This window comes from Melozone crissalis, unplaced genomic scaffold (assembly GCF_028551555.1).
Source record: "Melozone crissalis strain CALT ecotype California unplaced genomic scaffold, PUWL_Pcris_2 ptg000005l_1, whole genome shotgun sequence".
In the NCBI taxonomy this organism is placed as follows: Eukaryota; Metazoa; Chordata; class Aves; order Passeriformes; family Passerellidae; genus Melozone; species Melozone crissalis.
The window spans coordinates 14,534,335-14,556,538 of record NW_026535783.1 but is presented as its reverse complement, the minus strand read 5'-3'; positions in this window follow the sequence as shown (position 1 = coordinate 14,556,538).

The following is a 22,204-nucleotide window of genomic DNA, read 5'->3' as shown; positions in this document are numbered from 1 at the left end:
GCTCCGCCCCGCGGGAGGAGCCGCCACAGCGCCCCGGCAGCGGCCCCGCGCAGGCGGAGCGGCCCCGGCTGCGCCCGGAGCTGGGCCTGGGAGGGGCTGCGGCCTGGGAGAGCTGCTCCGGGCTCGCTCTGGACACGAGGAGCTGCGACCTGTGCTCGCTTTGTACCCTCAAGGCTGCCGGATGCCTTGCAGTGAAGCTGCAGTGCCCGGGCTATTCCGCTCTCTTCTGGTCCTCAGCTGAGTATTGCTGGCCGCGGGTCACTGTACGAATCACGAAACGGGCGGGACTGCTGAGGAACGCGCCTCGAGCTGTTTGTTTTCCAGCATCAGTCTCATGACATGGTTGTTACAGTGGGAAGATGCCAGCACCTCACATCCCTGGCAGGAGGCAATGAACTTAATGGTACAACTGACTTGAAAAATTTTTTGACCACTCACACAAAGCAAAAGCATATTGACAGTAGTTCTGTGCAACCACTATAAGCACACGTAGCTTTTGTTAAAACATTGCTTGCTTCTTTCAAACACTATACCTGCTTGTAAGCCTTAAAACACAATGGTTTTTTTTTTTTTTTAATGGGATAATTGGGCAAATATTACAATTATTGAGCTTAGAAGTTCCTAATATCTTGTTAGAGATACTTTTCTGTAGCTCAGGGAGTCATTCCAGCCAAGCGTTTAATACACTGGTGCGCCAGTATCAATCAAGTTAGAATGAGCAGCCCAGCTCAGCTCCACGGAGCAGTCTCTGGACTGACTGACAGAAGTTCCCAGGCAATGGGAGCTCTCCTCAGATGAAGATATTGCATTGGTTCAGAGTCTGGGGGCACAGAGATAGACCAATGAGATGTCTCGGCCTGGGAGTTTGGAATGGGCTAAATGGGCTGTGGGTGCTGAAGGCAATAAACGAAGCTGTTTGCTGATGACCAAAGGGAGTTCTGTTGTGTTACATCTCAGACATATGAATGTCCTGGATTCTACAGTTATAGACACAAACCATTGTTCTATTTGTCCTTACTTTTCTACTTCTTATATAACTTTTCTGCTGACAAATTTACTGCTTAGCTGTAACCAAAGTTCAGCTTTCTCTGAGATGTGACTTTTGCAGCTTTCCCAGAACCCTCTGATTTGAAGGATTCCCACAATTCCCCCTCACGGTTCGGGTAAATAGAAGCCTTTGTAACCGTGTTGTTTATTACCTACCTTGCATTTCATAGCTTTACTGCAGCATACCTGCTTCTTACTTGCTTAAAGCATCCTTTTTGCTCACATTAAGCCTTGCTATATTCCAACACAGCAATTTTAATGCTGTGAAAGTCCGGTCAGTTCAAAGGGCAAAAGTCACGTCTGATAGCAATTACAAGTCATTCTTCCAAAAAAGTCTCACCTGTTCTAAGGTCTTAATTCAAAACCTTCCTCCACGTCTATACCTTCATCCACAATCTGTGTGAGATTTTGAGAATTCTCTGTGAATCCATTTCCTACCTCTCTCTCTTGTGTGATAAAAACTTCTTTGATCGTTTTGTCCATCATTTGTCATACACACCGACGTATGCAAGGTATTACTACCAGTATCACTGCCAAAACACCCAACATATGGAGACCTATTCTACAAGGTCCCCTTAGCCAAGGTGCAAACCTCCATCCTCGGAACAAATTATCTGACCAGGACCCACCATCTTCTTTAATTTCGGCTCTCAAATCTTTCAGCTTTTGTATGCTTTTGAGGATGGATTCAGAGTGATCAGACCGGTTCATACAACACAATCCTTCAAATTCCACACAACCATGTCTCTGTGCCAGTAAAAGAAAATCAATTGCTGCTCTATTTGGAAGGGTTGCATGTCTAACACTATTAACATCGGTCAACATGTCACGGATTGCAGTGGATGTGCCATTAGTTTGTTTACTCAGCCAACATGCAACCCGATCTAATTGTTTCAATGCCATTGTTGAAGCCAGCTGGGGTAAAAACAAACCTGCTGAAACCCTTTTCGCTGCCTTCCAAGGCGTGAAATCACTTCTACAGTTTTCACGATAATGACGACCAGATCATGTTCCCCTTTGCTTTTTCTTAATGACCGCTTTGGCAGTAGGCGCAATTACAGTGAGCCTCCCATTGCTACATGGGCCACCTTCAGGGCATGATGGGATGCCCTGCCAGGGTCTATCTACACAGGTGAACCAACATCCTTTTAGTAATTGTCATGGATATTGGTCTGCTTTAGAAAGCACCTCCCAACATTCCTAATAATTACACCAAAACCTTGAGTTTTTGTTTGCAAAATAATAGGGAGTAACATTGTACTTTGGAGGATCACTTTCTCGCCAATCATTAGCGGTAAATGTAAGGCAAAAATCCATTGTTAAAGGACCAAGGATTTCTAATTCTTGGGGTTTCAGGTACTGCTTTGGGAAGTTCTTTTTCCCAAATGTTCCAAGACTATACAGGGCTCCTCCCATTGTCAATTTCACCAGGCTTACTATTGAATTGCTTTTTGACCAAGGGCAAATTCTTTACTGGCACACTGACTAGTCAGGTTGAGAAAGGCTTTTCTGTTCCGAATTAGACAAAGACATGGTATCCGAGCCTGCTGCCTTGGCTAAGGTCACCCAGACATTTGGTTTTGGTTTTTCCACAGACAAATCTACACTACAAATTGACTAAAACTCTGCACTATGAGAAGCAATCAAAACTGACACCGTACTAACATTTGATTTTGCAGCATCCTTTTTGTGAGCTAATTGTTGGCTAAAGCTCCTTCCATATCCTTCTCAATTCAAAAACATTACTTTTGACCTGTAATAAAAATTAACCAAAAAAACCCTACGCTTATTCCAAGAGAGCTCTACGAAACCAACAAGTGACACATTTATAAACCACATAAAATCAGAGTTTGCAGGTTCCACCGATGCACAAGGAACATCAGGTGTGACCCGTGATCCCTCTGATTGGCTCACGTCTGCGTACTTGCTTCTACGGTCTTGAGCTCGTCAACTGTCCTGGGGTGCGATATGGTTTGACGTTCTTTGCTGTGTCCCACTTGTTTCCTGCACCTGTAGAGACAGAAGCAAACCCTTTGTCCAAAGTGATTAATCAGAAAGGAGCTTCAATTGGTCCTGTCCCAGGGTATCTAATTAAAACAGGGGGATTTTCTTTCAGTTTTGCCTGTGTGTTATTGTAAAAATGCCTAGAAATCAGTGGATCAGGTTCTGCAACAGAGCTGTTTAAGAAATTAAAACATGCAAAGCTTTGTTTAACCTCATCTGTGGTGTGACCTCCACTCCCCCCTCTCTTGATCAAGAATGCGTTTTAATGTCTGATGTGTCCTCTCAGCAACTGCTTGGTTGTGGGAGAATGTGGAATACCAAGGATATGACGAACACCAAATCTTTAAAAATGTGGCCAAATTTTGAGATACATATGTGGGATCATTGTCAGTTTTTTCTTCTAGGGGCACACCCAGTGAAGCAAAAGGTCTGCTAAAAATGTTGACAGGCATGATTACCTGCTTCCCCTGTGTGAAGACAAGCAAAAACTCCACCAGAGAATGTGTCCACTGAAACATGAGTATTGGTAAAAATACCAAAGGAAGGCTATTTAGTGACATCCATTTGCCTTAAGTGCAGGCTTTGCAAACCCCGTGGATTGAACAACTCTTTCTAGAAACAGGAGGCTGCACAAGCTGACAGTCAGGGCAAGTACTAATGATAGCTTTACCTTGACTTTTTGAAATTTGAAACATTCACACAAGTGCTTGTGCATTTTGGTGAAAAAAGGCATGATTCAGTTTTATTTGTTCCAAAATGTTTAGCAAAGTGTTTGAAATAAGCACTGTCAGTTTGTCCGCTCTCGCGTTTCCTTCCACTAAAAATCCAGGAAGCGAAGAATGAGCCCTGATGCAAGAAACAAAATATGGATTAGTTTGTTATTGTAAAGTTGTAAAAAGCCATGAAAGCCAATGATATCAAGTGTCATTACTAGGATTCTTTAGAACTGATCCTTCTATTCTTTTAACCACATTAGCAACAAAGGCAGAATGTGTGAATAAATTAAAAGGTTGTGGGAAGAACTGAGAAGCCTGAACCACAGCAGCAAGCTCAACCATCTGAGCAGATCCCTCTACTATTTGAATATCTGATTCCCAAGTTTTAGTTGGGAACTTGGTTTGGTTCAACCAAGTAATGACTGATTTGTGACTTCTGCCAGATCCCATCAGTGAAGACAGTTATTGTGTTTAAAGGTTCTTTACTTAACAAAGGTTTCTCTCTAAAACTCAATTTTGCCTGCAATAATTTGTGAGCCGGGTAATGAACAGAAGCAATATCTGCAAAATTTAATAATTCTCGTTCAAAATCATCAGAATTTGCAGAATTTTGCATTGCCCAATCAAGATAATTTTTTTCAGTGGTAAATAGAGAACTGCAAATTCTTCACCTGCTCAACTTAATAACCTTGTTCTGGCCTTAATCAGAATTTGTGTTATCCTCTCTAAGACTGTAAAAATTGTCTTTGGAAACCTTGAGGGAAGAAAACCCCATTCTATTTTCAACAAAAGGTCTCTCTCAGAAGGGTCTGATTGAAAAATGACAGAACAAAGTTGCATCTTTCCTCCTAAAATTGCAGAAAAGTATGTCTTTTCTGGAATACAGCGATGAGCTTGTTGTCTTTGGAGAGCCTCCATGACCTTGTCATGCGCTGCGCGAGCTTCAGGTATTAGAGTTCAGGAGAGTTGATGGCGCAGCTTCCTCTCAACAAATTAAAAAGTGGACCCAATTCATCGTCCGTGATTCCCAAAACATGTTTGTCCCAATTGATTACTTCTAGAAGCTGTTGTAAGTCTTGCAGGGTGTTGACACAGGTCTGGAGCTGTATCTTATGCAGTGTAATAGTTTTTTCAGTCATCTTCCATCCCAGATAGTTCCAAGGTGGAACTTCTTGAATTTTGGGTATGGAAATTTTAAGTCCAGCATTTTGGATTTCAGTAACAACACTAGGACAAGTTCCCTCCATCTCTGGCTTCATTGGAGCAGAGATGAGCAAATCATCCATGTAGTGTGAAATCACGTATCGTGGATACTTCTGTCGAACTGGAGACAAAACTTGTGCAACAAAATATTGTCAAATTATAGGCGAATTCTTCATTTCTAGAGGCAACGTTTTCCAGTGCTATTTCTGCATGGGTTCTCTTTGATTGATGACTGGAACTGAAAATGCAAATCTTGGAGCATCATTGGGATGAAGTGGGATGTGGAAAAAACAATCCTTTAAATGAATGACAATGAGAGGCCAGTGTTTTGGGATCATTGATAAAGAAGGAAGTCCAGGTGTAAGAGGTCTCATGTCTTCAGTCACTACATTGGTCTTCATGTCATGAAACAACCTCCAGGAGTCCAATGCCTTCCTGTGGATGACGAATACTGGTGAATTCCAGGGATTCTTTGTGGATGTGATGTGACCTTCTTGTAATTGCTCCTTTACCAATCCTTTAAGGCTATTTGAATTTTTCTCTGTTAAAGGCCATTGATCAATCCATACAGGAGGATCAGTTTTCCAGTTCAGCTTTCAAGTGGCAGGTTATGATGTGGTTTCCACCACAGTTCCACGTCCAGTTCTGCTCCCCATTGCGACAGGATGTCTCTCCCCCAGATGGTGAGAAGCTTCTGAACAAGAAACGGATGCACTATTGCTGTCTTTCCTTCAGGACCTGTAATGTTAATCATGGATGCACTTTGCAAACATACGGTAGCATCTCCAGTCCCTGTGAGGGAACCTGCAGGAGCTACTAAATCCCAATCTCTGGGACAAAACATGTGAGAGAATACAGTGACATCTGCACTAGTATCCGGCATACCTGTAACGTAAATGATTTTACCACAGTCAGTCAGGCAGCAAGTCAGTTTTGCTTGCTTGCGGTACAAAATTGCATCCAAAAGACCTCAGGACCTGAGGTTCCAAATGGCACAGACAGCATTGAATTCTCTGGAAAATTGTTTTACTTGGCTGTACTCATGGGTAGAAGAAATGCAATAGCTATCGGTGCTTTTGGTGGAGTCACTATAGGAACGTTACATGCAAGATTTAAATATATAGGTTTATTGTTAAAATCTATTGAAACAACCGCTGGAAGGACTGAAAGTCTGAAAATTTTGGTACTATCTCTGCCTAGAATCAAAAGCTCTTGTCTTTGCTGAAAAAACCTTATAATATCAGTAGAAATACTTTCATATCAGAAATTATTTAAAACGTGTATCAATTCTGAGGAGGCCAATTCAAACCTTGTACGTGAGGGTATTGACCTGGGACCATTTGATGGATGGTTGACTGAGGGATAAATGACTGAGGTACCAATGCCATTTGACTGGGTAATTGACTGTAAGGAGGTCACTACTTGTGTCGAGGTGCGGTGATAATCCGGGCTCTTTTTTGAGTTTAACGACAAAGCTTTGCCATCGATGTCAAATTGAGAATGACAGTACTTAGCAAGATGCTTCCCTTTCCTATGCTGAGGGCAAATAGAAAGCGCTTTAGGTTTGACTGTTGTTGTAGGACAATCTCTTCTCCTGTGTCCTGCTTTACCACAAGCAAAGCCACAAGCCTTTTTATCAGAGTCCAACTGTACAGTACCAACAGATTTTTAGAAAATGTTTCTTTGTGCTTCAAGGGCCTTTTCAAGCTTTTCCATTTTTTGTCCCCAATTTTCTCCCAAAGCCTTTCCCAACGTATCTCTCAATGGTTTCCTAACTTTTCTTAAGAATCTGCAATCTGCTTTCCAAAAGCACTGACTTGCACATTAGCAAGATGTTTTGGAGAGATGAGCTTACTGCAAGCTGTTAGCATCTCTGTTACACTTGGAGGCTGATCATATAAAGTTATAATAATTGTTTTGCATTTTTCCTATAAGTTCTTTGATCTCATGGTGAGAAGGAATTTCGTATTGTGTATTTACATCATTATGACCATATCTTACAAGTAAGGCAAGGAAGTGTTTATTTGAATCCAAATTTTTTCTAAATTTGGAATGATATTAGACCACTTAGGTAGTTGCAATGGAAGGTCTACTGTCGATTTAGACTGTGGTTTTTTTTCCTTTTCATCACTCCTGTATCTGATCCAGAAGAACAGGTAGTGTTGTCACAGCAATCAGCTGTCCCATGAACCCTGCCAAAAAGCTCCAAGTTCCAAGGTTTGTTTTTATCCCAGCTGGCTTCAGCAATGGCATTGAAACAATTAGAGCGGGTTGCATGTTAGCTGAGTAAACAAACTAATGGCACATCCACTGCAATCAGTGACATGTTGACCGATGTTAATAGTGTTAGACACAACAGAACTCCCTTTGGTCATCAGCAAACAGCTTCGTTTATTGCCTTCAACACCCACAGCCCATTTAGCCCATTCAAAACTCCCAGGACGAGACTCCTTTCCCCCTCCTAGGTCTGCAGATATATTTGCAGATCCTCATTCTAATGTTCTACCTCCTGACATGAAATTCACTTTTTCTGCACCTTCCTTGGGACGTGCTTATCCTGCAGCATCTCTGGATGGTACAGTTCCTGGGCCTCATGCCAGCTTTGGGGCTCTTGGTTGCCCGTCATTTGCTGGAACTCTCTGCAGGCTGCCAGGTAGGATGGCGACACTTCCACCTGAAGTCAAACAGAACAAAGCAGTCAGAGACTACAGCTTGTCCCTGTCAGCCAGGAGTCATTTACTGGGAAGAAAGTAAAAGACGGGAGCAGATACACAAGGGATACAGACAGCTTGTAGCTCATATTCCAAATCTATATGAGTGACCATGTTCACCTGCAAAAACACCTCAAGAAACAAGGTCACCTGGAAGAAGCCAGCAGGAGTTCATTGGGATGACTGCTGGCTAAATGGCCAAGGGAGTAATGCCACTGTCTAGAGCATCAGCTGAGATTCAGCAGAGCAGGAAGTTTCTTTGAGAGCAGCTCTGACAGAGGCCTCATCAGGATGGCACTCAGAGGCAACACCCCACCCCCCTGCTGCTCTGCACTGCAAAGGCAAGGAGGGCAGAAACCACCCCTTGGGTGACTGCAGTGCCTATTGATATTTCACTCGCTTGTCTAGAGCCTTTTGCTCCTGAAGGAGGCAATTAATTTTCTCTTTGATGATTTTAATTTTTTTGTCTGTCCTCTTCTTCCTTGCCTTGATCCTAGCCTCAGTTTCATGCAGCTGTGGCGGCACCAGTTTGTCCATGTTCTGTAAACAACAACGGAAAGGACTCTCTTTCATGAGTGGAGTGGCTGGCATTTTTTCATTCACCTGTTTTTGTTGACTGTCCCTCTGCATAGGGAGATTCTTCTCCTCTTGGATGTCTTCATTCCCCCTCTTCACTGCCAGTTCACTCTGAGCTTCGGGCAGCTCTGCTTGTGGTTCTACCTGGATGTTCTGTGCACACAAATGCAGAGCAAGTGACTGGGAGCTGCCATTAGACTCAGGTTTTCCCTCTTTTAGCCTCAAAATCACATTGATTCATCCACTTTCTTCTGCTTCCCTACCCACATCTGCTTCCATTGTAACCCTCCTGTCCCAGGGCTGTTATCTGCAGATTCCAAGGCTCTGTGCTTCCAGTGCCTGTGGGTTTCCTGGCCTCCTCAGTCCCAAGAGCTGCTGTTTATGCCCTTCTTCCTGCCCTTCTTTCTGTGCCCTGGCCAGTCAGGCTTACCTGGCCTTTCTCCTGTGGCACTTCCACCTGCTGCCTGAGCTGCTCTTCCTGCTCTTGGGCAGGGAACAGCTCTCCCTGAGTCTGGCATGGTGTCTCTGATGAAGCACTCTGCTCCTTCTCTCTCTCTAGAAGCACCGGCACAGAAAGCAAGAGAAGATGGGTTTCAGCTTCCCATAGGACCTGTGTGGGCCAAGACTCCATGAGTTTTGGCCTCACACGTTCCCAAAGCACTGTGCTGCCGCTCTGCTGGGTCATTCTCTGTTTGAGGGAAGGCACAGATTCCAAAGTGGCCCTGGCCCTACAATCAGGGGCCATCTGGGTCTGAAGCTGCAAGAGCCTCTCAGGCAGCTGACAGGGAAGGTGTGGCATTTCTCAAGGGTCTGGTGAGGGCCTCCCTCTGCTTGTGCCATGTCCTGTTTGTCTCTCCTGAAGGGATGCGTTTAGGTGAGCATTGCATCTTCCACTGCTTTGGAGCAGAGCCAGGAAGATTCAAATAGATAGATAAATAGACAGATCTCACTTTTATAATCTCTCTTTACTATACTGTGGGATTTACATCCTTTGAATGGAGAGAGATATAATTCTCTCTGCTAGGTTTTTTTTAAGAGAAGGTAGTGAGAAACTTAGAGAAGAAGAGAAAACAATTATTATCTCTACTTGCTGTTCTTGTTGTTTAGTACATGAAGAATGTGTATAGTGATTGTTTACTGAAAGTGATTTGTTAATTGCATTTTAGGGATAGTTGTTTAGATTGATTAGGTAATTAGATAAAAGACTGTGTGGAGACAGTCACTAGTTTTTCTTTAGTATCTTTTTAGTATAGTATTTCTTTAGTATAGTTTTAACATAGTACTAGTGTAATATAACGTAGCTTAATAAAGCATTTGTTTAAACTTCTAAATCATAGAGTCAAAGCACATTTTTGGCCACGTGGGGGTCACCCTGAATCAATACTGTCCTTTCTGTCTCTACAAACATCAACACTCGGTTGCAGTGCCCCAATCAGCAGCCATCCTAATCTTGCCCTCCTGTTGCTTCAGTAACCCACACTCTTGGGGAATCTGTAACATGTGGGTCCTTATGGAATGCAATCAGACCCAGAGCACTGCACTGGGAACTGCACTCTTTGTGCCTCTGTGCTCGGGCAAGTTCTTCTCTTGCACTTGACCACACTGATGGTGCTAAAGTGGCTGGAACCAGAAATGCAGCCCAGCCCTTCCCAGCTCCTCTAATCTCTGAGGGCCAGCTGGAATGCAAGGGCATTGATTTTCTGCTCAATTCCCAAACACAGCACACACTGATTCCCTGGGCTGCCAAAAGACACGGGAGCCGTTGACTTGAAAATGATGGGCAAGCCCTGCTGGCCGGTCTGGTACCAGAGCAGCTCGTTCTGCACCAACATCGCTGCCCCAAACTATGTATTCTTGTGCAAAAATACTGCATTATCCAGAACTGCCTCCTTGAAAATTGAAATTCTAGCAGAATTTCTGCCAGTGCTCTAAAAGGGCAGGAAAGATTGAGAAAAAGATCCCTTGCTCCCTGGAGAAGGAGAAATTGCACAAGGGTTCTCTTTCTATCAAACAAACAAATCAACAAAATATGAAAGTGTTACCCACACCAGTGTCTAAAGCACTTGGATGCTGTGAGGGGATGTCTGGAAGGGAAACAGGCCTTGCGCTGAGCTTTGCATCTATGGATCTAAGGCAGCGATTTATGGAAGTCCGCCTGAAAGTGCCTCATGAGCCCCCCCATTTTCCAGGCTAAAGCTCCCTCAGCACCTCCTCCCTGGCCTTGTGCTGCACCCCCTTGCCCAGCTCCCCTGTCCTTCTGTGCACACGCTGCAGCCCCTCCATGACTTTCTGCTCCCCAGGGCCCACAAGTGCACACAGCACTCCAGCTGTGGCCGCAGCGCTGCCCAGCACAGGGCCACACTCACTGCCCTGCTCCTGCTGCCCCACTGCTGCTGGCAAAGGCCACCATGCCCTTGGCCTTCTTGGCCCCCTGGCCACACGCTGCCTCATCTTCAGCTGCTTAAGGCCGCCAGCCCGGCATCCTTTTGGCCCACACAGCTCCCCAGCCACAAAGGTGCCTATTTGACTTCAGATACAGCAGGCACCATTGCAAGATGGCCTTCCTGTTCTAACACCTCATGTTCCAAGTAGATATCAGCCACTGCCCCTTCTCACCAGCGAGGGCTCCTTGTTGAGCTCCACGTGCCCTCTGAGCTCCAGTTGCAACCTGTCCCCGCACTCGCTCAGCAGGTGCCTGGACACAACCGACAGGGCGCTGGCACCGTGCTTGTTCAAGTGCAGACCCTGCAGGGCCGTGACAGCCTCCGGCCTGCCCTCTGCCACTGCCCTGACAGAGTCCGCTGCTCGCTCCAGGGAGGCTGAGGTGACATCAGCCCCTGCCTGCAGCTCAGCCGTGCCCTCAGTGGTTGCGGCGCTGGTGTTTCTGCGCCTAAGGCCCAGGAACCTCCACAGTATCTGCAACAGAAAGTGGGGCAGGAAGAGAGGGACATTCCGTGGCCTGCTCCAAGCGCGGCGCTGGGCCAAGCAGTGCCAGCAGGCCCAGCCCAGGTGGGGACGGCCGCAGGTACCTGCGCTGGTCTGGGGAAGCAGCCGCGAGTGGGGTCCTGCTCCAGTGTCCCATCCTTGTCCGCATCTGGAAAAGAGCAAATGGAGCCAGAGCTGAGGGGCTGCGGGAGAGGTAGGAGAACACGGCCTAGCCCTGCACGGCCCAGGCAGGGACAGCCCCCGGCTACCCAACGGACCAGAGCACGGCCAGCAGGGGCAGCCCCAGCCCCTCTTAAATCCTCTCTTTGGGGACATCCATAGGGGCAGGGATGGGATGGGGCAAGGGCGGCCAAAGGCACCAGCCCTGCGGCCTGGCTCTGCCACTCACCGTCCTGCACCGGCTGCAACTTCTCCGGCTCTGCAGGCTGCTGCGCTGGGGAGGCTGCAGGCCCTTTCTTTTTCTTACCCTGAAGCACCCTAAAGAGCCTGAGCACTCTGCCTGCCATCCTGCTTTTTGGCCTCTAGGACACCTTTCAGCCAGATGACTGGGTAAAGCTCTGACTGAGAAAGTCCCGCACTCTGGCCGCAAGGCCAGGCGCAGCACTAAGGGCTTGGAAAAGCTGTGGGTCAGTGACCAAAGAGCTGGCTGTGTGGGGCTCCTCACAGCACAGCTCTGCCACGTCCTCTCCTCTCACGTGCACCGAGCACTGTGGCATTGCTTTGTCACCGCCAGCAGCCACTTCACCACGTGTCACAAAGGGCCCTGTTCCATTCCGTTCCATGGTAACCGTGCTGTGCCGTGTCAGCAAGGGCCCTAGGACACGCTGCCAAGTTCTCTGGGGCTACCCCAAACCTGCCCCAAATGCCTCTGATTGGAACAAATCCATTGCTTCAAGTGTCTAAGGCATCCTGGGACACACCAAGCCCAGCCAAGTGCTCAGGGGAGGACTCTCCACGGTGCCAGGCCAGCACAGCCCAGCTCACTGCTGGCTCTGGAGCAGAGCAGCTTCCAGCAAGCACGGGGCAAACACATCTTGCCAAGAGTTAAAACTCACCAGATAGGGGAGGTGGCATGAATGTGTGCATCAAGGCCTTTGAATTCACAGCTCCCCAAGACAGCTTTGGGGCACTTGGCTGGACAAACAGGACTCAGACCTGTGCTCAAAGGTGGGCAAGAAACCCTGCCGCAGGTGCTTGGCTTGGTCTCTGCAGGCCCAGGCAGATGCCAAAGCTGCTCTTCACATCCTTCCCCTGCCCCTCAGCCAAGTGCGAGGACTGAAGGAAACACAGGAAGTCAAATGGAGACACTTGCACCTGTCTCATTGGGGGCTCCTGGGGAAGCAGTTTCCTCGTCAATCAAGCCCCTCTCTTCCAAGGGCACTTCCCCAAATGTGTACATTTCCTGGGCAACACCAACCCACCCTTAAGTGCGGGGTGCGGAGGTTCATGGGCATCACACCATAACCAATATGATCCAGTGAAGCTAAATTTATTATTCCTAAAAAGACTCTATTTATAATAAATCTCTACTGTCCACGTGTCTCTATCTAATACATGATTGGTTAATCCTAGCTGTTCACACCTCTAAAATAGAATGCTGATTGGATTATCTAAGTCTTCGTGCATCTTGCTGGGGCTGTATGGCCCCCCCATGGCTCACTTTCTCAAGCTTGCTGACAAACTTGCTGAGTCCTGATGACTTTTCTTCTTGCGTCTTCTTCAAGGATATACCGACCCCATTTCTGAATATGTCCATAATTCATTCTTTGTGAACGTGTTCATTCTCCATTATTACAAGCAGGCTGGATTGTGCATCGGCTCAATACGGCCGTTGTCTTGCAAAAACTCCTCCACCTGCAAAATATGTTCAACAGTTCCCCGCTTTTGTTTTTGCACAAGCCAGACTGATTTAAAAGCACGGTCAATTTCTTTTTGCTCACAGCGTAGTAAGCAAAGCACTATTAGCAGAAATGAAGAAAGAATGAAATACAAAGCCAATAATATGTAAGATTATTTATTCATTACATAGCCAAGAATACCTAATGCCAAAGCATACTAAGTCCTTGAGCCAGCCTCTTATTTCCCAGGATTTTAGCCACTCATCCAAAGAATTCTAAACAACTGTCAGCTTTATCGTGTTCTCCTTAAGCAATGACACTTTCTTGTCCATAGATTCAGAGTGCTCAGAGAGATTCATGCAACACATCCCTTCAAAATCTTCACACCCATCTCTCTGTGCTAGCAACAAAAACACTATTGCAGCCCTATCCTGTAATACAGCGTGGCGTATGCTACCTACATCAGTGGTAAGCTCATTCAGTATTGCAGATGTAATGTTAATTTGTTTGTCTGTCCAACAAGCCAAATATTTGACTTGTGTAAGGGCCTATGATGAAGCTACTCCTGGTGTAAAAAGTGATGCCAGTATAACCAAAGGCATATTCTACAATTCTACATAATCCTTCCAGTCTGAGCCTAATAGATGCACACTACGTTTTGGACATTGGAATTTGTGCCTGATGTCAAGCATCTGTTGAATGCTAGGGGCAAACAGTGTCAATTTCCCAAAATAGCACAGTCCTTCTCATGCTTTCTCAGGAATCTCCGGCTAAGTTTAATCTCCACAAATGAGAAAAACTGCGGCTAAGTTTCATCTCCACAAATGAGAAAAACACCTCTGCAGGAGGTGACATCCCTGCAGATTTTGGTTTTAGGGATACAACCATGTCCAATTGGCACAGTCTGCCGTGGTATTGTAATACCAGGAAGAAACAGGAGATATCCAAGTGCCATCATCATCCGGTTTTCCTGATTTCTCCCTAATCAGCTCTTTACCCCTTTGGTACTCATAAAACAAACAGTAATTTCCTGGCACTGATCCCAAAATATCTAATTCCTTTGGTCACTGACTTGTAGTATTTAAACCTTGAACGATTGTAAATGCCTGAATTCCTAACAGATTTCTAGGGATGCTTTGTTTTACACACCAAATTTCTGTGATCATCCCATTTTGATTAGTGCACCAATTTCAACAGGCCTTACTCAAGTTGCCATAAATTTGAGCTCTGGCCCAATTTCCCAATTCTTCCATTGAGTCTAAAGGAATTCCAATGAAACAGGTGCCAAATGGATCTGAAGGTGGAGCTAGTGATAGGCAGAAAGATTCCTGCCTTGTTCTGTTAGCCTATGGAACCTTCATGTTAGCTCGCTGCTTTATCTTGTATACCGCCTGCATTTCCTTAATCACTCCACTAAGCAACATTGTTAATATTTGCCAGACTGGTGCTATTGTCGCCCTTGTGGTCCATCACGCCTGCGTTTGCCCAAACTGCTTTGGCTTGTTCTCACTCCAAATCTCTCAAGTGAGGTGTTTGTGGTATTGCTATTCTTCCTCTACATTCTGTAGCTATTATCTTGCTCCCTAGCACAATTTGATTTACTACAGCAATTAAAGCAAGTTTAAACTGCAATTGCAGTAACAATCTTTGCTTCTATATTTCTATCAAAGATACATCTTAGAGAAAACTCTGATATCTTCTTGAGTTAAAAAAAAAAAATTTAGCTAATGCCATTCTCGGGGTACTAGTGTTAAGTGTGTAAGAACAGTTATTGCATATTAGGTTGATAGGCTTAAATTTTTGCTTTTTTTCCTCGGACCACTACGCAATTATGTTTTTCACAAAATTGTCCCCAAGTTTTTTAGTTACACTTCATACAATGAACCTTAAGCCATGGCTTACATGCACAACTATGCAGATACCAAGCATTTTCTCTCTGATTTACAACTTGTGAGGGAAGTGAAGGTCCACGTGGCTGGAATCCAACAAATGCCTTTATCTGTAAGTAAGCACACAGAACTTCTTCCTCTTCATTTCACTGAGCTGGTCCTTGCCACACCCCTGTTCCTGGACTTTTGAACATGACCTGAATGCCGTCAGGCAATTCCTCCCTTGGATTATGTGTGAGGGCATGATGCACAAGAATACGTGCATCTTCCCTATCTCCTGTTGTTCTGAGCTAATTATGCACAAAATTGGCTTTACCTATTTTTTCCTCAGGGGATAACCCTGGAGTTCCCCCTTTTTGTTTTTGCAGCATGTCCTTGAACATCTGATGGGCATGCTCAATAATTTCCTGTCCAGTAGGATTGTGAGAAATACCAGGGTCACGTCAAATACCCCATAAATTACAGAAACCTTTGAATCTTAAGGAACACGAAGCAGGACTATTGTCATTCTTAATTGCTAAGGGGACACCTAATATGGCAAAGAAATTGAACAAATATTTCTCAACATGACGTCTCACCTGTTAAGGGAGTAGCCCATAAAACACAAGCATAGGTATCTATGCAAACATGTACAAATTTTTCCTGACCAAATTCTTCTACATGAGTTACATCCATTTGTCATAACTGCGAGGGCTGAGTACCCCTAGGGCTAACACCATGCCTAAACCAATGCCATCTCGTTGACCGGTCAGGACAGGATCACACAATATTAGAAGCATCAGTAAAGGGAATAGCAAATTGTTTACCTAACATTTCTGCAGATTGATGAAGAAATACATGGGAGGTTTTGGCCTGTCAGCCTGTGCCACTTCCCTGTCACCTCAGTGCCACCATGGCCCTCGGCTGCCCCACAGCCCTCAGCCCCAGCAGCAGCTCAGGGTCAGCGTCCCTTCGGCGCCACCGCCCCCTCAGCCCCCTCAGCCCCCTCTGTCTCACCGTCCTTCAGCAGCTCCTCAGGGGACATCTAGAACAATAGAGATCAATTTAACTATATAGATGTATATATATGCACATATAAACACACCTCTGTAAATCTATACATATAACTATATGGATATAGAAAGACAATTGTAGAAATCTATAAATCTATGTGTACACTAAGGGATTCCACCCATCTGATGCTCACAGGCTCTCCCTCTGGTCCTTCTTCCCATGCAGGGCAGCCCTCCTGACAAGGCAGATCAGCTGGAAGTCTGGGAAGCAAAGGGAACACTGGGTCAATATTGGCCTCTCTGCATCATTTGTCCCTTTGGAAGTAACTGCCCTTCTAACAAAGTCTGTAAAAGATGAGCCAAAAGGCAAAATCTCACTTGGCAATTTGAAGCCTGCTCTTCAAAGAGCCAGACTCCTTCCAAGAGTTTATAACTTCTGAAGTTTTGAAATATCCCAATACACTGAAAGCCCTCAGTGTATTGGGACACTTTTGCAGGGCCAAGGGCCCCCATGAGAGCTTGAAACACAGACAGACCCAGCTGCCACAAAGAAGCCCAGCCTGGTTCTTTCTCGGTGCTGACAGAGACACCTCAGTCCTCACTGAAATGGCTGAAGCTGAAGGTGCTGGCAGTTGAGTTATGAACTAGCACCGCTCCCTGCCATCCACAACCTGCCCTCTGCAGTGAGCCACAGCTCCTCCAAAACAACCACCAGCTCTGGGATGAACAGCTGGGTGACAAATGACCACGTAATATTGGCTTAGGCATTTATGTATTAGCTTTTGGATGTTGTTAGTGATTATAGGTATTTAGAAATAGCACCAGTTAGAACTCTTTTAGTTGCTTGTAATATAACAGAATCTATCAGCTTAAGTTTGCACTGCTTTGCTCATAGAAACAGTAGCGTAATGAATATAATATCTATGCATCACTTATGGAAACAATTGTGTGATGAATGTATTGCGTTATAGACTCTAGCAAAACATAACGGGAAAAAAGGCTTGTGTGTAACTAAAATCAGTGTAAGGCTGTCAACTGACCAACCTGTCCAAGTGATAAAATAACCCTGATACAAAGCAGAGCACCAGAGGACAATTAGAGAATATCATGTGAAATTTAGGGAGAACCTACTGAAGCCTTATCAGAGGAGGTGAAACATCAGGAGACACAAGCTGAAATAAAATATGTTGACCTGATGCAAAGGATGTCATGCAGTAAAACTGAGTGCGAAGCAGTCAAAATAAGGAGTTCCCAAAACATGAGAAAATTCCCAAGAATGCTGGAAAAATTCATGAAACACATGAATATACTTGCCTCCCAGCAATGTAACACCATAAAGCTAACACTGTCACTTAGCACCAGATGTTGTTTGGGTGTTAGCCCTTGTCAGGGTCCGTCCTACTGGACAGATGACCTGATGGTTCGTAGGAATGATCTCAGAGTGCAAAACACCAACACGGTACAAGGGGGTTTGCAGTGATAATCAAATCAAATGCAGTTTTATTGGAATACCTACAGCAAAAATGTGATAGAGGGATTAAGGGAGAGGAAAAGATAGAGAAAGACAAAGAGAGAGAGAGAGAGAGAGGGGGGATATACCTACCAACGCAGAGACGAAGTCCTTTGGTGCAGTCCAGTCGAGGTTCCGCCTGCTACGCTGGGGAGATCTCAAAGGCTCTAGCTAACTCAGAGGTTTTTATTATGAAAATTGTGAGGGGGGGGGAAACAGATACAATAGGGAACAGATGTAACAGGTAGTGCATGTTCTCAGCAGTAAATGAGAGCCATTGTTTTCTTGGTTCAGTGGTCACAAGTTGCAGGCAAACATCTCGCTTCGGTCAGCTTGCCTCCCCACACACCTCCCCCGGGCTGGGGGTTTCAGTCCCAGCCGTTGGAAGGAGCAGAGGGGCCTTTTCATGTCTCAGTCCTTGATGGAGAGGCTTCTTACATCTCAGTCTGTCTGTCACGGTGGTTGTAAAACAGGTGAGGGTCTTCTGTGGGAGACCACCTGAAACTCAGGAGAAGTCCAGCCAGGCCGACAGCTGGGACAGCTTCCAAAGCTGCTATTGTTGCAAACGGGGCATGGTGCCCTCTTCTTAGCAAACAGCAAACACACTTGTGAAAACAATAACTCAACAGTGAGCTTTCAGGTCTCAGGGCCCGTGGCGTGTGACTTTTCTCCTTCAGAGCCAGATATAGACAGGGGGGGTCTTCTCTTCAGTGGTCTCCCAAGGACGATCGTGAGGCAGATGAGGGAAAATTAGGACAGACTCTCACAGCCCTGAGTACCACAGTGCTGCAAATATGGTCTTTTTTTATCCTATTAGTATTAAACTTTTAATAATTCTAAGCAGTGAATTCTGTTTCTCACAGCTGTGAAGGAAAGAGCTCCCTAACAGGACTGCAGGCAGCACCAGCTTTGCTCAAGGATGCAGACCCAAAGTGCTCTCTGTCTCCTTTAGTTCTCACTAATTTTAAGGGGTGATTTCAGATTTTCGTTGAGCTCCTGGTTTTGTGACTAATGATTTCCTTGGCCTCAGAGCTTCTGCGGCTTGTATTTTTAATGTATCTCACTACAGCTATCAGCAGAGTGCCACTACATGGATTTAATGCTTGGAGACAAAAAGCTCAGATTTCTACACTGACCTTTTGCTGGGCTTTTCCTCTCTTGCTTCAAGAGTCACTCAGTGTTGCCTCCAGAGCACTGACATCATGCAGCAAACTTATCCACGGACATCAGCAAAAAATTGGGACACCTGGCTTGGTGACACAACTGCCACAAGGTCAGGTTTATTCCCTGCTCTCTTGCCCCAGCAGAGGACTCAGTGTCAGAGCCTCTGGAGAAGCGTGGAGGGCAGGGCTCAGGCAGGTTGTGCCCGTGCACGATTTGAACTCAAGGCACCAGGAAGCACCAAGCCTGCAGACAGGAACTCAACCCTTCTCATCTCCCTCACTGCCAGAGGCAGGCTCAGAGCAGCCATCTCACCCCTCTCTAAACCAGTGGGGGCTCTGTCCTTACCAAGCTCCTCGCAGTCCTGGGAATTGTTCCTGCGGCTCTCGGTGCCAGGCAAAGCTCCCTCTGCTGCAGCTCTGCCCACAGGCTCCCCTCCTGAAGACTCAAGGGCAACAGTATTATTGCCCTTGAAAGAGAAACAGAAAGGAAGAAACCCTTCTCACCACTTACACAAAACACCTGGTCCAACAACTCCATGGCTCACACACTTCATCCCTTCTTCCTAACAACAACTCTGGGCCCCAAAGCCCTTCAACAGTCAAAAAAATTGCCTTCTCAAACACAGTCCAAAAGCTGTCAGAGCTGACAGTGTTGAACATGGGGGTGACACTGAACACATGGAATGGCTGCTAAGCAGGAGTCCTGCCAGCTCCTGGCAAAGGGATGTGCTCCTTCCTCCACAGCCCTGAGCACAGCAGTCTCATCCAGGCTGCAGCTTGGCAGGGACAGCATGGGAACACACATCTCTTCCCACAGAGATGCCCAAGAGCAAGGGGAAAGAGCTCTGCAACATGGACAGCAAGACTGGCCAGTTTGCCCAGCTGAGGATTTCCCAGATGGAAACTGGACTGCAGGCAGCAGCTTACTGAGAGGACAAGAAAGCTGCAGCTGCAGCCCAGCCCCAGCCACGGCTCTGGGAGCGCCCACACGCACGGCAGGGCTCACACAGCAGCAGCAGCTGCAGCCCAGCCCTTGCTTTGCCTTGGCCTTCCCACCCAAAAGAGGCACAGCCCACATCTGCTGCTGCAACAGAGGCACCTCTGGCATACCCCTCCCTGCCCGGGACACTGGGCCTTCAGTGCCACTTCTCCAAACACTCTTCTCTTCTTTCCCATCAAACAAAGCCTCTTAGAACCTACAAAGCTTCCACTTCCTCACCACAAATGCTCCTGCATCAGGGGTTCTTCCCATGAAAAGGAACACCCAAACTTGGCCAACACAGCCTTACACCTTTCCATCCTTACTCATGGATGACATTTTCATTCCCTCTTCTTAAGGAAGTCATGCTTTACCTGGCAAAGCCGTCCTTGTCCATTCACAGCTGAACTCAAGAAGCTTTGCCTTCTCAGCCATGCAACAACATTCACAAGTTCTCAGTCCAGCCCCTTTCTTCCCTGCCCAATGCAGTTGCCCAAGCAGAAGGAGAAAACATCTCCTCCAGTGTCTCAAGCGCCATGTCCAGATCCGGCGGTGGCAATTCCTCTTTCCCAGGAGTATTCCACAGCCAGCTGTGGCTGTCCATGCTGCAGAACCTGCACTGGCAGCTGGAGTGCTGGGGGCTGAAGTGTCTGGCCTGGCTGCAAGAATCCAAACACATTGGTCAGGCTCCACAATGTGTCTTTGGGACGCAGAGCTCTACTGCTGCCTTGGATCAAAAATCACAGGAAGCACACAGCAACCTCCATTCCAGAAATGTATTCAGAATTCCCAGGGGATTGAAGGAGTGAGTTCTTCCTCTTAAAAATATTTATCTGAATTGTCATGTACATAGATTAAAGCATGGACTTGAAATCTGGTATAGACACACACAGAGACACACACACACACAAACACCCTAGAATCACAGCTTTGTGCATCTTCCCAGCAGCTTTGGGATTTGGCTACATTTGGTTTCTCATCACAAAAGACCACAGAAAAGGGATTCACCCAGGAAGAGCCCAGATCTGTAGACATACATGCTAAACTTGTACTGTGAGTTTCTTCTATAAACAGCCTTGAGGGTGAGGCCATATTCTTCAGCTGCAGCTGTTGTGGGGCACACAGAGCTCATTTCAATGGCACGGCTTGATTTGCAGGGCAGACAGTCTTAAACATCTGCAATGTCCCATCAGAGTCCCAGTTTGGCTTCATTCAAAGGAAGAGGAGAGTGCACCTAACACTGACCACTTGTTAGGCAATATCTTTCACCGTGCCCTTGTACCCCTACAGAGAGTCTGTCTACAAAATGCCCAGAACACCCTCCAAATCTGCAGCAAGGACAGGAAAATGAGGCAGAGAATCTTTCTGTTTTCAAGGTCCCCCTTCCTAGGCAACTGGACACTTTCTACCTGCTTCTCACTTGAGATCTACCCATGATAGAGCACTGCAGGAAAACATTTGAAAGATCATTAACCAGGAGCTGCTTGGAAAGCAAGGGTAGAAGCTCTTTCCCTCCCTGATGGGCTGCACGCTGGGAAGTGCTGCTCTGAAGATGTGCAGCTGCTCCTCTCTGGAGAGGCCATGGAAGGGCTGTGATGGTCTATGGGTACCAGAGGAACGATGAGCTCAGGTTGGCATTTAAGCTCCATGGGAACAAGCAGAATGAAGAGCTAACAGTGGAGATGAAATTTGCCTGTTCCTGGCTTCTCTGATGAAACGCCAAGAAGTCCAGATGAAGCAAACACCTTCCCCCAAGAAGCTAGGAAAATCTCAGAATTATGAGCACCTGCACTTCGCCTGGAATGGTGTGGAGGCAGCTCTAAATGCTCAGGTGAGGCAGCACTGAGGTCCTGGTCTGAGAGCGCTGTGTAGCAGTGAGGGAAGGAAAAGGGAAGCAAAGGGAAGGCTGGGTCACTATTGGTCTTTGGGTGTGCTTCCCTTGGCAGCAACTGTACTTCTGTCAGGGAAAACAAAAGCTCCCTGAATTGTTAAAACTGAAAATCATGGACAAAGACTCTCTAACTAGTCAAAGTAAGAAAGTGGTGTGTTCATTACGCTGGCGGCCGGCACAGGGGAGGGTCATTCCTGAAATCCGTGACCGCTGACCAGGCTCGGCTCAGCACGGCACAGCACAGCAGGTTCCAGCAGGACAGGGAAGGGCAAGGCAGGCAGGGAGGGGCGGGGCAGGGCACTGGGAGCAGTGAAGGCTCTGTCCCCACGCTGCATCCCATGCCTGGGTAACCATCGGAGACAGAGAGGAAGGACATTGCTCGTGCTCGGCTGGGGAAAGGATGAAAAGCGGGACTTAGAAAACATTAGTTTGGACTCCTTTTTAGCAGACTAGCTGGTTTCATCTCAGCATGTCCTCCTGTCTTTGGCCGAGTTGGTGCATTTCTCGTGATTTGGAGTCAGCTACAGCAGCAGGAAGGGGCAGCAATTTTGTCAGCATGGATATCAAAGCCAAAGTGCTGCCCCATGGATGGATGTTGCTTTCTTCAAAGCATTTCTGGCCTAGAGTTGTAGTGAACTGACACTGGTGTCTTCCCAAACGGCGTTACTATTTTCTTTGTTCAGGAATCACCTTTTTTCTTTTCTTCCCCTCATCTGGGGAGAGCTCCAATGCAAATGCC